Raw genomic sequence first — 14,977 nt, 5'->3', positions numbered from 1 at the left:
CACTGAAGGGCCACCCAATAGCAGCGGAGGGGCGGAGCTGAGCGGGACGTAACATCCCGCCCACCTCCTTTCTTCCGCATAGCGGTCGGGAGGCAGGTAAGGAGAGCTTCCTCGTTCCTGCGGTGTCACACGGAGCGATGTGTGCTGCCGCAGGAACGAGGAACAACCTCGTTACTGCTGCAGTAACGATTTTTGAGAATGGACCCCCATGCAACGATGCAAAATCGCTCATAGGTGTCACACGCAACGGCATCGCTAATGCGGCCGGATGTGCGTCACCAATTCCGTGACCCCAACGAGTTCGCAATAGCGATGTCGTAGCGTGTAAAGTCCCCTTTACTGTCACTGTCCTATGGGGTACCCGGGAAAAAGCAAAATGAGGTCGTAGAAGCTTTGCCAAAGTCGTCACACCGGTGCACAATGTGATAAAATTGTGAGATACTTTTTCTTATGTCGCCTTTTGGTTGGTAAACTTTACACCAATATTATGTTCCTCTAATAAATCTGGATTTTGTGAAAGCTAAAACACTTACTAAATCTGGCGCACTCATTTTTGTTGCAATTTGTGCTGAACTTCTGCTGTATTTTGCTTAGTAAATGTAAGGTATGTGCGCACGTTGCGTAAAAACATGCAGTTACGCTGCGCTTTGTAGCGCAGCGTAACTGCATGCGTCCTGCGTCCCCTGCACAGTCTATGGAGATTGTGCAGGGGCCGTGCGCACGTGGCGTTTAAGAGCGCAGCGCTTCGGCTACTGCCGAAGCGCTGCGCAAAAAGAAGTGACATGTCACTTCTTCCGTGCGCTTTGCCGGCAGCTCCTGCTCTGTCTATGGCAGGAGCTGCAGGCAGAGCGCATGGAATCGGCGCTCACTACGGACATTTCTGCAGCGATCTAAAGCGCACATGTGCTCTTCAGATCGCTGCAGAAATTTCTGCAGGGCTAGTACGCAACGTGCGCACATAGCTTAACACACAACCTGCAGTATATAACGCAGAGATTAGCCTGATTGTTCCCTGGTCATTTTCCCTTTCCTCCCATTCCTGCTCTTCCCTTTCACTGGCACCATCTGTACCATTGGGAAGGAATATCTGAGGCTTTTACTTTCCCCTTCTGATTTCCCCTTGACAAAAATATTAGCAAAGAAGACGGAGGAGTGAGGAAAGAAGTATAATAATGTACTGATCTGAGGCCGCTCACTGACTGTTCTCCTTCTCCCCTCTTCTGTCACTATCAGTCAGTGGGGGGAGGTTTATGTTATTTCATGGAGCTGCCAAAAATTGTCTCGATTACAAGTAATTATTTCGGAAATGCCAAGGCTCATTTATAAAAAGTGTCTGTCTGCAGACAGATTCTTGGCCACAATTGGTATAAAATTTGTGTCAAGATCACTGAAGAGGTTGCACGTGATTGTGAGTGTTAGAAAGTAAAGGTCTGCAGTGGATTTCTTATCTTACTTGACAATGGATGACAATTGTTTTGTACCATGCCAATAGTGCCAACATATTCTGCCACACTGTCCAGAAAGTTCTCACTGGACAGTGTCCCCCGGGGGCTCACAATCTAATTTCTCACTTACACCCCAGGGCCAATTTTATAGAAGGCTAATTAGCCTACATATTATTCCGTGTGGGCGAAACAAGAAGCAAACACATTCCACGCAGACATCATCTTCAGTTAGATTCAAACCTATCGACCTTGTGTGTCAAAACAACAGTGATAATAACCACTGAGCATTTTTGAACAAATTAGACCATAAAAGTAAATTAAAGGCTATTAGACTTCATAGAAAATGTCAGAGATGGCTTCCTGATACTTTACATAGTACCATAGTTTGAAAAAAGACCCAAGACCATCATTAGGCTCAACCCTCCTCCACCAATTACACATTTTTGTCACTAAATCATCCATAACCCACAATGTTGTGTACTAAGGAAATCATCCGACCTTCTATAGTGTCTGTGTCACGGTTCCGCCTCCCCGTCCACATGGCTAGGGGGCGGATCCTTCTCTCGGGCCTCACTTCCGGAGCTTGCATGCTTTAAAAACTGACATCTCCAGTGAACCAGCGCCGGCTATAAGCTTAGCGCTGCTTTGCCTGTGATTGCTGGTCCTGTAAGTGTTATCCTGATCCGTCTGTGCCTGAACCCCCGTGCGCTGTCTATGTTCCGTCCCCTAGTCGTTCCCCCATTCCTCTGTCCCCTCTCCTACCTCCCCACTCGGTTGCTTCCTCTGGTACTGACCTCGGCCTGACCTCGACTCCGCTTCTGCTCTTTCCTCCAGTCCTCCTTCTGCTCGTACTGTGTTTGACCCAGCCTGCCTAATCATTCATCGCATCGCCCTGCAGCTCTGCTCCCCAGCTGTGCTGTGAGGCAGTGTACGAGCACACACTGTGTATCTACTTCCTGGTTCTTGTTGCTCTGTGTAGTGTCTTTTGCTGCAGAGCTCCGGCTCCCCCTGGTGGCAGCTTGACAGTCTGCCATTACTATCTCTTGTGGTCGCGCATTCCACAATCTGACTGTTGTAACTGCAAAGAACCCTTTCCTATTTAGCTGCCGGGATCTCCTTTCTTCCACCCGCAGTAAGTATCCCCTGGTCCTCAGTATTGTCTTTGAAGGAATAAGTCATGTGCCATCCTTTGTATTGACCACACATGTATTTATACATATAAACAAGATCTGCTCTGTGATTTACTTGCATCATAAACTTAAAAGCAAGTTTTAAACATGCCAGCGTTGTGTAAAATCAGTCAATAATGTATTCTCACCTACCAGTCCACAGCCGGTCTCTACATCCTGTTTCCGCCAAATCAGTAACATGCCGGGCCTTGCCAAAGAGGAGGCACGGACACCGGCGGGGGAACCTGCTCAGCACCAGGAGGAGCAGCATTTATTTATTTTTTTAAATTGAGACTTTTTTTAATAGGGATGGACAACCTCTCAATGCCAGATCTATTCCAAAAACCAGAGTTGGCCATTTTCCGACATGTGTCCTTGTGGCACCCCAGTAAAGACCATAGAGGGCACACTCGTACACGCTGCCACGCTTCTCGATAATAATTAGAGTGCTGCTGGCATCTATGAGCAGATCTTCGGCATCGTCGCCCCCTGTCCTATCCGCCCCCTCTCAAGTAGTGTACTCTTTCAGTGTAATGACAGTCAGCCTTGTAAATATGTCAGCGCAGATCAAGAGAAACTCATTTATCACCGTATTAACTAATTGGAACGACCTGATAATGCCTTATAACATCACAAAGCAGCTGAGGCAGCCCGAGAGCGGTTACATCTACTGAGATTTTTAAGAGACCGTAAAAAGATTATGGGTCTGAAGTGGTGTACCGGGTGGCTGCTAAGTCACAACGATTGCATCCTGCGATGGACGCTCGGGGTAATATTACCGGAGCGTGGATTTTGCCATCTGACCTAGAGCTCTGATTGATTGTTGCAGATACGTTTCATATCAGCCGCTCACAGTCTTTTGTGCCACTTTAGCTCTATATCCCATATTAGATATGAGTTTTGATGGGAAGCTGAACTGGATGTATAAATCTAGACCCTCAAGTGCTGTAGAGTAGGGAAGATTTTCTGGAATGTGTTCAGGCAATTCATGTTAATGACCATGTCCACCAGAGGGATAATTAATTACTAATCCTGATTAGCTTCATTTACATATCACTTGCTTTTTGCACCAGCTGCTGCTGTTTGAAGGATTTTTGAGTTGGGGCCATTTGGCTATTTCTGGGCTTTCATGTTAGTTGGACACATTTGCCTGGTGAGGATTCACGTTCTTGTAAACTTCTTCCTGTGTTTTTTTTTTCCCTACGTAAGACAAAGGCTGAGTCTGGGGGTCCAGACACAATTCATCTTTTGTCCAGTGTGCAGCTGTTTAGAATGTGAGAGCTGGTGACACAGGGATAATGTATCCTCATCCTGTCACACGCGCTTCATGGCTGCAGATTGAGGAGCAATGCAGTAATTCCTCTGATGAGCCGGAACTCTTATACACTGGTGCTGGCATTGTGTGTGCCCGACACTCTTGGATTTAGGGTATGTGCGAACGTTGCAGAAATTTCTGCATCAATTCTACACCTTCTGGGTGAGGTTCCACTTGCGTTTTGCACGGATGAGTGCAATCCGATAAGAACATAAGACTGCACTCGCACCAGGGCAAAACTATGGGGCAGCGTTCATCTGCGATTGATTTGTCATGCCATATCAGCCTAAGAAATGAATCGCAGCACACTGCGTTTGGCAGAGAGTCTCTGCTCACATGCACCCATACAAGTCTATGGGAGTATGTGAAATTTCGCATGTCATCCAACTGCAGTGCGCTGTATGCAGAGACAGACAATGGAGGAGATGGGAGAAAATGTTCCCTCCCTCTTCTCTGCAGTTGTGATATGATTGCAAGATCAGATCACAGTCACATGACCCTCGGTTGACGCTCACAGCAGAGGGTCATTAGAATATCGCTTCCAATGCTCTCGGAAGCTATACCAAGTGGAACCGTGCCCTCTGGCAGGAAAATGCACCAAAAACAGCATGAGTTTTTAGTGTGTTTTGTGCAAAATATTTTTTTAATGAACTCAATGGGTGGAAGGGCTAAAATGCGCATATAAAACTGCACTAACAATTGACATACTGCAGGTTATTTTCTCCACCAAATCTTTAAAGGAAAAAATAAGCAATGGGCAGAAAGGGCACTGCAGAATTCTCATTGACTTTGCTGGGTTAGGCCGGCTTCTCACTTGCGATTAACTCGCACGAGTGCAATGTGAGAAAATCTCACATTGCACTCTGACACATGTTAATCAATGAGGCAGCTCCCATCTGCTATTTTTTTCTCAGTCCAAATCGGACTGAGAAAAATATCCCAGCATGCTGTGTTTTGGTGAGTTTCTCGTACGTGTCTCATTAATGCAAGTCTATGGGTGCGTGAAAAAAAACGGATGTCACACGGACGGCACATACACAATCCTAGTGACATCCGTTTTTCTCAATACATTTTATGCATGTAGCAGAGAACACTGGAAATGCTCCTGTACATAACAGTACATGAGTAGCAGCTGCTGAGGGTAAAAACTGATTGCACACTGACCGCACACTGATGATAAGTGACCTAAAATCGTCCAACTTTCTAGCATGAGAATCGGACCGATTTTACACTCACAAATGTGTTTCCAGCCATAAAGAGAGACATGCAGATTTGGGCCACAATCTGCACCAAATCAACATTAAAAATGCACTGTGCGCACAAGACCTAACACTGCTTTACATAGACGACCCGACGGTCACATACATGCATGCTCAGCAAGTGATAAGTGCTGCCCAGGTTGGACTGATCCAGCTGGTGACATTTTTGTTTCCATCATTAGGCAACATTGGAGTGTGCCAGACCATAGACATCTCCAAAGTCTTATGTCTATTTACAACATAACTTTTGTTTTATTAAACCTTTTCTATTGAAAACAGAGTATATCTGTCAATGGCCCCGATAATATGGAACTGAATAATGCGAATTTGCTAATTTACTTCCATGATATGTAAAGACTCATACAAAACATACAGAAGAGCAGCTGAGAAATTGTATCTCACCCCAGTTGTCCTTGGAGGAAACTGACCAAAAGCAGCCATCGACATTTCTCGTACGGAACGCAGTCTACATCATGTCTGCCCGCAGGGAAAACAAGAATATTTCCGCAGCTTCAGATTGTTTTCTCAAATGGTTGATGCAAATGAGTCAGTATAATGTTCAAATTATCAACTGTTTGAGGATAAATCACATTTTATTGGACAAACCTCTCAATCAGAACAGGATTTTTTTTACACTGTTCCAGATTATTACTCTCAACAAAGTTTCCAAATATTTTATAGGTTGTAAAGAACTGAAAATGGTAATTTGTTGAATCTGCAGCATTAAGAAGTTACATTTACTGAAATGAAAACCTTTTGCAATCAAAACCATCCTAACAGGCCAAGTTAAATGTAACAAGGGAGCATTCTTTGATGTCACCTTCACAATTCTTGCATTTATTGAATTAGTGAGATTTTGGAGAGTTTCTGCTTGAATTTCTTTGCAGGGTGTCAGAATCGCCTCCCAGGGCTGTTTGATGTGATCGGCCTCCCACCCTCATATTTCTTTTACTTGCGGATATTCCAAAAGTTCTCAATATGGCTGAGGTCAGGGGAGGGTGGTGGCCGCACCATGAGTTTCTCCCCTTTTATGCCCATAGCATCCAATGACTCAGAGGTCTTTTTTTGGAGCATGAGATGGTGCATTGTCTGCTTGAAGATGATTTTATTCCATGATAAAAGTGGTCAGTCAAAAACATATATACTTTACCTAGGTCATTTTCACACTTTCAGGGACTCTAAATGGGCCTCCCAGCATTCTTCTCTGATTCCAACCCAAAACATGACTCCACCTCCTTCCTGATGTTTCAGCCTTGTTGGGACACGGTGGCTATCCACTACTCCATCCATCTGGACCATCCAGGGTTGAACGGCGCTCATCACTGAAGAAGATGGTTTAAAGAGTCTTCATGTATATCGGGGCCACTTCCGCTGTTTCTGCTTGTGAGTGCTGTTTAGGTTTATGCACAATTGCAGCCTCTTGAGGATCTTTCATCTTGAGGTTGGAGGACTCCAGAGGCTCCCGGAAGCTTTAGATATCTGTTTGTTGCTTTGTACTGTAATCTTAGCAGCTGCTCTCTTAATCCGATGAATTTGTCTGGCAGAAACCTTCCTCATTATGCCTTTACCTGCACAAACCCATCAGCGATGAGTATCAGCCCCAAATGTCTACACAGTACAATGATCATGCTTAAGTTTTCATGAAATATCTAATGTTTTTATAGCTTGTCCAATACATTGCACTATTTGATGTTTTTTTTGGCAGCAGAGATCCTTTTTGTTTTTCATATTGCTTGAAACCCGTTGCTGCTTAATAATCTGGAGCGTCCTTCTTAAGAAGTTTTCCTTAAAATGGGCTCAACTGGCAGCTATTTATCACAGTGTGAGTGTGAGATTGATTGCAGTGATCCAAAGACCCCAAGACATAAACCATCCAGGAGGTTATGGGAAAAACAAAAATTACATCTTTATGACCCTTAAATCAATTTGTATAATTGGAACGCAGTGTATTTGATGTTCTCATTACACTTCGGACCTCTGAAATGTTTACTACCTGACAACAGTAGGGTTAATAGTTATATTTGCACTTTTCCATTCGTGTTATGTTGTTTGAAATTGCAAATTTTTCTTTTTTTTTTTTTTTTTAGCCTATTAACCTCCTGCAGTAGTCGGGCAGTAATGGCGCCTATACCCTATTAGCTGCCGGTCCAATGCTTATTCAGTTGACATCTAACACATGAACACTTGCCTCAACTGAACACACATGTTGTCTCAATAGGAAAGAGGGGATATGCAGCTGCCAAACCCCTCTGCCCAATCCAGGTTTCCTGACAGTTTATCTCATGTGAGAACAAAGGATCAGACCTATTGATATCCAATATGCCTCATCCTTACTTCTCCTAACATCTGCTGTCAGGGTGGAGGTGGGACAGTCCTGTTACACATTACATAGCTGAATTCCCTGACCAACTAACGTTCCTCTCATATGTATGGTCACCTTTATAAGAGGTTAACTTCAAGCAAAATCGTTGTCCAACATGTTGGTTAGTCTGGTGGAGTCTGCTGAATCCACTGTCCTGTCCATTACTTATTAGTGTATTAGCATAAATTACTACCCTTGAAAACTAGCATTAACCCTCAGTACCAGGATCACATTAATACTTATATATCCAATGACTGACGTTACTCCAGGTCATACATGTGACTGGACAGCATAGCTCGGGTACATTGAGCCTCCACTTTACCACCATCTATAGACTTTCTGCAGGGTGTAACACTAACTGCAATGCTATTGTGAGTGACTGTAGATTTAGGGTTAGGGTTACATGGAAAGCTTAAACCAGGGATGGTAAGGAGTATAAAACGGAGATATTATTAGAAATGGAGCGGCCACATTTAGCAGCTTTATGTATTTTCATATATGCATTATTCGGTGTCTGGATTATTTCCTAGTCCTGTTAGTGAATGATAAGAGGACATCATGAATGTGATGATTAACATGGAGTGTTACACGTGGCCGCCTGATATCAGTAGTCCTTCCCTTGTAACGTTCTAATTATTAGTATAATATGGACCCAGAGGAGGGCACGACAGTTCCAATTTGGGCATTAGATATGGGGTGAAGATGCCCCTTTCCAGGTGTCTGACCACTTGATTTATACAGGAATTGAAGCTCTACATTTTTTGACGGCGTACCTTTTCTGTGATGCCAGTTATGCTTTATGCAATAGCTGAAGAAAAAGATATGAAACTGCCCATCCAAAAATCATACTTAGATCTAATGCTGCTAGGCAAAAATTTATATACCTGAACACGAGGTTCTTGGTTTAACATTCTGATCAGACTGTATGAAGCCACGGCCATGTCACCCCGAACCTCTGAGTGGGTCCCCAACTTATTTGAAGCCTTGAAGGTGCGGCGCTGCGCGCCAACCACTGCCCTAGTGATAGTGCCTAACAACACCATGCTGGAAGGCTGAACCCCCATGCTCCAGGCCCCACAGCCACAAAACCACCAAAACAATGGCCGCCACGCAACACCAGCACCCTGTGAAAGGAGCTGGACAACTCTCCTTCCACAAGCTGCACAGAATATGGGTATCAGAGGGGTGACAGAACAGCAGGGTACAAGTGGCTCACAATTCTGCACTCTTATTAGATATTCTCTGCTTGAAATGGAGGTTTTCTCAAGTTATTACATTGGCGAAACTGCAAAGTGCTTGTAAAAATACAAGCATTCGCCATTTATTAAAATATTCTTCATTCTCAAGAACAAAGGGATTTTTTAATTCTGTTGTGAACTCCACACTTAGAGGTGGCCGGTAACCTACGTTAGAGAGTGCGTTTGTTCTCTATGCCATATTGTATTGGCTGGATCAGTGTCAGCTTCCATGTCCCCTTGCTTTTCCCATGCTGTGTCCCGGTCCCTGGGTGGAATTTGTCATACAAGAACAAGACGGCTCACCATACTCATCATCCCTGGGTCCACCACTGAGTCTCCACAGCTGCTCTTGGTATTGGCAGTATCGATGACGTCACGTTGACAGCGTGGCAGTCAATCAGTGAGCTCAGCGGCTCTCAGCGGGACGTTCCACGTACACGAGCAGTGCCATAGAGGTCATTGACTGTCTACCGTGCTGTCGACATGATGTCAGTATAGCAGCCAGCACCAGACACCGGGAGCAGCAGTGGACACTCAGTAGTAGCAGTGGATGGAAAATAAAGTGTGTTTTAAATTAATATATTGTGTTTGTGGAATTGGAATTTTCAGAAAAAGGAAAACCCCCTTTAAGCTTTAATAAAGTTACAAGTTATTAAATTTGGAAGCAGCACAAATGACGGCTCACTTGTGACATATCCCATCCATCTGCCAGTTATTACTGCCTCCTGGGCAGTCATCCTCATATTCATGTCTTGGAGAGTCTTACAAATGTAAGTAGGATTTAAAGCATCTCTGAGTGGGAGAGCGACATTCTCGGCTCAGCCTGTGTTTGCTCAGCAAGTGTCTCCTGACCTTTCTACACTTGGAGCCCTGTTATTAGGAATATCGTCCAGCGCAGACAAGTTATTAAATATTACTACATCATATATTTGGTGCAGCTCACACTTACTGGATGCACTTCTGCCACCTCCTGATTGTTGTATGTGTAGTCTAGGACTTTGTGTAATTAAAGGCCCCGATACCATTTCAGCCGCCCTCTCTCTAATCTTTTGTAATATCTGCCGCACAAGCTTCATGCACTTCGTCACTTTTGTGATGCATTAATGAGTGTATGATCTGACATATTATATATGGAGGAATGTCACTGTACAATTCTGGTGTGAATACTAAATGGTGACTACAATGGCTCTATTGTTTATGCTGCAATGCACGGCACAGAGCCCAGATTCCAGGTTACATTTATATTATAGAATGGGAGACAATAAGGGGGATCACCTAAACTACACGCACCAGAATTGTCATACAGTTTGTGCCTTAGGCCATGTGCGCACGTTGCGTCCAGTACCTTGCAGAAATGAACACATCCTCTGGCAGAATTTGTCAATGTCAAATTTGGATTTGACCACAAAAACGCTGGAAATACGCATGCGTTTTTGCCGTGTTTTTACCGCATTTTACATGCACTTTCTGTGCTTAAAGACAGATGCGTTTTCAATACAAATCCACTACTAAGTAAAGTTTAAACATTCAAACACTATGAAAAAAAATTAAAATGATAACAAATATCAGCTAATTTAACTAAAAAGAGTAATGAAATCAAATATTTATGTATAAAATAACGTTAAGTTATTGTTTTGCAACATGGGCTGTACATAGTAGGTCTAAAAGGAGCGATGTACTGCAGGATGGGCTGCACCTAGTGGGGTCTAAAAGGAGTGATGTACTGCAGGATGGGCTGCACATAGTGGGGTCTAAAAGGAGTGATGTACTGCAGGATGGGCTGTACATAGTGGAGTCTAAAAGGAGCAATGTACTGCAGGATGGGCTGCACATAGTGGGGTCTAAAAGGGGTGATGTACTGCAAGATGGGCTAGATATAGTGGAGTCTAAAAGGAGTGATGTACTGCAGGATGGGCTGTACATAGTGGAGTCTAAAAGGAGCAATGTACTGCAGGATGGGCTGCACATAGTGGGGTCTAAAAGGGGTGATGTACTGTAGGATGGGCTGTACATAGTGCGGACTAAAAGGAGTGATGTACTGCAAGATGGGCTAGACATAGTGGCGTCTAAAAGGAGTGATGTACTGCAGGATGGGCTATACATAGAGGAGTCTAAAAGGAGTGATGTACTGCAGGATGGGCTATACACAGTGCGGGCTAAAAGGAGCAATGTACTGAAGGATGGGCTGTACATAGTGGGGTCTAAAAGGAACAATGTACTGAAGGATGGGCTGTACATAGTGGAGTCTGAAAGGAGTGATGTACTAAAGGATGGGCTGTACATAGTGAGGACTAAAAGGAGCGATGTACTGCAGGATGGGCTATACTTAGTGGGCACTGAAAGGAGCAATGTACTGTAGGATGGGCTGTACATAGTGGGGTCTAAAAGGAACAATGTACTGCAGGATGGGCTGTACATAGTGGTGACAAAATGGAGGAATGTAAGGCAGGATGGGGCTCTGTATACAGGAGACTGAGAAGAGACATATACTGCAGGATGGGTGCTCTGTATATACTGTATAATGGCCCCCACATTAGCTCCCACACTGTATAATGGCCTCTACATTACCTCTAACACTGTATAATTACCCATACATTAGCTTCCATGCTGTATAATGCCCCCCACATTAGTTGCTGCCACACTGCATAATGGCCTCTACAATAGCACCCACAGTGTATAAGGGCCCCTCACATCTGTGACTTAACTAGAGTTCGATGGGCCCCGATGCAAGATTTGGACCTGCCCCCATCCATTCCCACTCTACTGCATGTTGGTCAGATGTATGGGCTGTGTTGCTCCCCCTCCCCCTTTATTATGGATTAATGTCCTCCATCCTGTACTATTGTCCCTTCTTGGTATATATTTCCCCATCCTGGAATATATATCCCAATCCTGCTATATATATCCCATATCCTGGTATAGATATGTCCCCATCCTGGTGTATATGTCCCTCATTCTGGTTTATCTGTCCCCATCCTGCTATATATGTCCTCATCCTGGGCCCATCTTGGTATATATGTCCCCATCCTGGTATATATGTCTCCCATTCTGGTTTGTCTGTCCCTATCGTGGTATATGTGTCCCCCATCCTGGTATATATGTTCCCCATCCTGGAATATATGTTCATGTGGATGTCATCCATTTCTACTCTTTAAAGACTCCATCACTGCGCCAAACTATCGCTGTACGTTGCTCCCTGAATTGTCCAGGACCTCCTCGACCAATCAAATAACCTAACCCCATGTTGCTGCAACCTGAATTATTCATATCATATCCACATTTAGTTTATTCTGTCCACCACACAACTAAATTGAAGAAAAAAATTGAGAAAGTTTGTACCTGTATTGTCAAAACCAATATTATCATCCAAACATACCGTCATAAAGGAGCCCTGAGACTATTGTATTTATTGCAGTATTCCTATATCCATAATAGTTATGTGGTGCAAGAGATAACTTCAGACTCTGAGCTTTTGTACCAGCGAGGAGACCTCCACCAAAGTCCTGCATTCCCTCCTTGGATGGATTTCTAAAGACTGCTAGCTGTTCAGTCTCCTTCCTGACAGCCCCTATCTCTATTCCTGCCAGGTCACATGGAGCGGTGTGATAACAGTGCCACCTAGATAGCATAGTAAAAATTCCTGACTATTTTTGTCTCTGTACCTAACAATAGAAACGCCAGGACCTGAAAAGAAGTGGGACACTGGCGAAACTTGTAGCTTTACATTGAGTGTGGGCATTGATGAGTATGAGCAACCATGCTGGTGACATCTGGAGATTATAACACAAGGTAAGGAGGGCACCATAGTATTGCTGAACTGTGTTTAAGGTCAGCAGTGTTCTGAAAAATCATTATCCTGGGAAGGCAGCGCGGACCAGCTGATGGCCTCTCGCCAGATCCCAGTAGACTCTGCCCCAGCTAATTCCAGCCTCAGTACTGGCAGTGTTCGGGTCCGGCGAGGGATGGGATGTGGCGTCAGCTGCTGCCAGGGCCGGATTCCTGTAGTGCTCGTGGGTTTTAAGGAGCCGGAATGGGCAGAATTCACCCTCCATTCCTGGCACAATTTCAGAATATTTCTCGCCATTTAGGTCGTGTTCAAGCCTAAAGACACATTTATTGTGTCTTTATTGTAGACATACACCAGTGCCATAATCATTTCTACTTACTTTATAAGAGGAATCTCATCCAAATTTGCATCTTGAATACTTTGTCTCTATTGTACGCCCTCATTACACTTACATCTGTAGAAAAATAATAATAGTAGTAATAATTATAATACAATAATATATAATACTACTACAAACACTAATACAATTACAATCATTCACTATCACTATAAAAAAGGATAATTATCAGACATTTACAATAATATACACAAATAATATTAGTAATTTAATAGTTTCTGACATTTACAATAATATACACAAATAATATTAATAATTTAATAGTTTCAAACATTTACAATGATATACAAAAATAATATTGGTAATTTGATAATATATCAGAGATTTATAATAATATAAAATAATAATACTAATATAACAAAAAATATAATAATATTACTACTAATAATGGTAATATATCAGTCATTTATTAAAATACTACAACTACCATCACAAATATACCAGACATTTACAATATTATATTGTACTAGTGCTGACAATATACCAGAGATATATAACAATGTACTGTATAATATTACTACCAATACGAGAATGTTACTGATACAGTATGTGAATATTGATAATATATGATCATTAGTAATTGTGATACTGTACAAGACATTTATAATAATATACTAATAACATAAAAGTCTGGTATATTATTATTATTATCATTATTATTATTAGTAGTAGTAGCGTGTATGTACACTATATATATACTTTATATATATATATATATATATATATATATATATATATATATGTGTGTATACATATTACATATACAGTAGACAAAATAGAAATTGAACATGTCACCAATTTTCTAAGTAAATTTATTTCTAAGGGTGCTATTGACATGAATTTCTCACCAGGTGTCAGTAACAACCCATCCAATCCACACAGGCAAAGAAATCGAACCATAAAAGTACATAAATTAAGTTATGTGTAATAATGAGAAATGACACAGGGAAAAGTATTGAACACATGAAAGAAGAGAGATGCAAAAAGCCATAGAAAGTTCTGACACCAGCTGAAATCTATCAGTAATTAGAAAGCAATCCTGCCACTTAGTGAAAAATAATATCAACTGGTTCAACTGATGGCCGATAAAAAGGTGTCTCATTACCAAGGTGACACACAAGAAACATCTCATGATGGGTAAAACCAAGGAACTGTCTCAATGTTTTCACAACCTTATTGTTGTAAAACATACTGATTGCATTGGTTACAGAAGAATTTCTAAACTACTGAAGGTTCTAATGAGAAATTGTTGGGGCCACAATCCAGAAATGGAAAGAACATCATTCACCATTAACCGGTCACGACAAGGTGCTCCCCGCAAGATTTCAGACAGAGGAGGGAAAATATTTATCAGCAGGGTTGTCAAAGAGCCAAGGACACCTGTGGAGAACAACAGAAAGACCTGGAATCTGCAGGTACAATTTTTTTCACAGCAAACAATAAGTAATGCACCATGGCCTGTATGCACGCTCCTGTATGCACGCTACTGTATGCACGCTTAACACACAAGATTCCATTGCTGAACATAAAGCAGTTTAAAGAGAGTTTAAAGTTTACTCAACAACATTTATACAAGTGTGAAATACTGGATAATATAGTCTAATCAGGTGAGACCAACACTGAACTCATGTTTGGAGGCCATAATACACACCATGTTTGGAGGCCAAACACAAATCACTCCAAAACACCAACAGTGAAATGTGAAGGTGGGAACATCATGGTGTGCGGCTGCTTTTCAGCCGACAGCACTAGAGAATTTCAAATAATTAAAGGAAGGTTGAATGGACAAATGTACCGAAACATTTTTATATATATATCTGCTGCCATCTACCAGGATGATGAAGATGAAGCAAGGGTGGACACTTCAGCACACAATGATCCCAAACACACAGCCGAGGAGACTCTCAACTGGATTCAGAGAAAGAAAATAAATCTGCTAGAATGGCCAAGCCGATCACCGGAGCTGAATCCAATAGAAAATGACTGGAAGGAAGTAAAGCTCAGA

The 14,977-nt window shown here is 42.6% G+C and overlaps 1 protein-coding gene and 1 long non-coding RNA gene across 4 annotated transcripts in view; one reads left to right on the top strand and one right to left on the bottom strand.

The window, feature by feature from the left end:
* The window catches only part of LOC142310648 (uncharacterized), a 480,440-nt gene that overhangs the window by 196,786 nt on the left and 268,677 nt on the right, over window positions 1–14,977 (bottom strand). For all 3 annotated transcript variants that reach the window (XR_012754199.1, XR_012754200.1, XR_012754201.1), the window contains exon 4: window positions 12,955–13,029. This is a non-coding gene — a long non-coding RNA (uncharacterized LOC142310648). The remainder of the gene's footprint in view (window positions 1–12,954; window positions 13,030–14,977) is intronic.
* Window positions 1–14,977, top strand: part of RBM20 (RNA binding motif protein 20) — a 319,365-nt gene that overhangs the window by 78,445 nt on the left and 225,943 nt on the right. The window lies entirely within an intron of this gene.

This window comes from Anomaloglossus baeobatrachus, chromosome 5 (genome assembly GCF_048569485.1).
Source record: "Anomaloglossus baeobatrachus isolate aAnoBae1 chromosome 5, aAnoBae1.hap1, whole genome shotgun sequence".
In the NCBI taxonomy this organism is placed as follows: domain Eukaryota; kingdom Metazoa; phylum Chordata; class Amphibia; order Anura; family Aromobatidae; genus Anomaloglossus; species Anomaloglossus baeobatrachus.
This window is presented reverse-complemented; position numbering and strand designations above follow the sequence as displayed.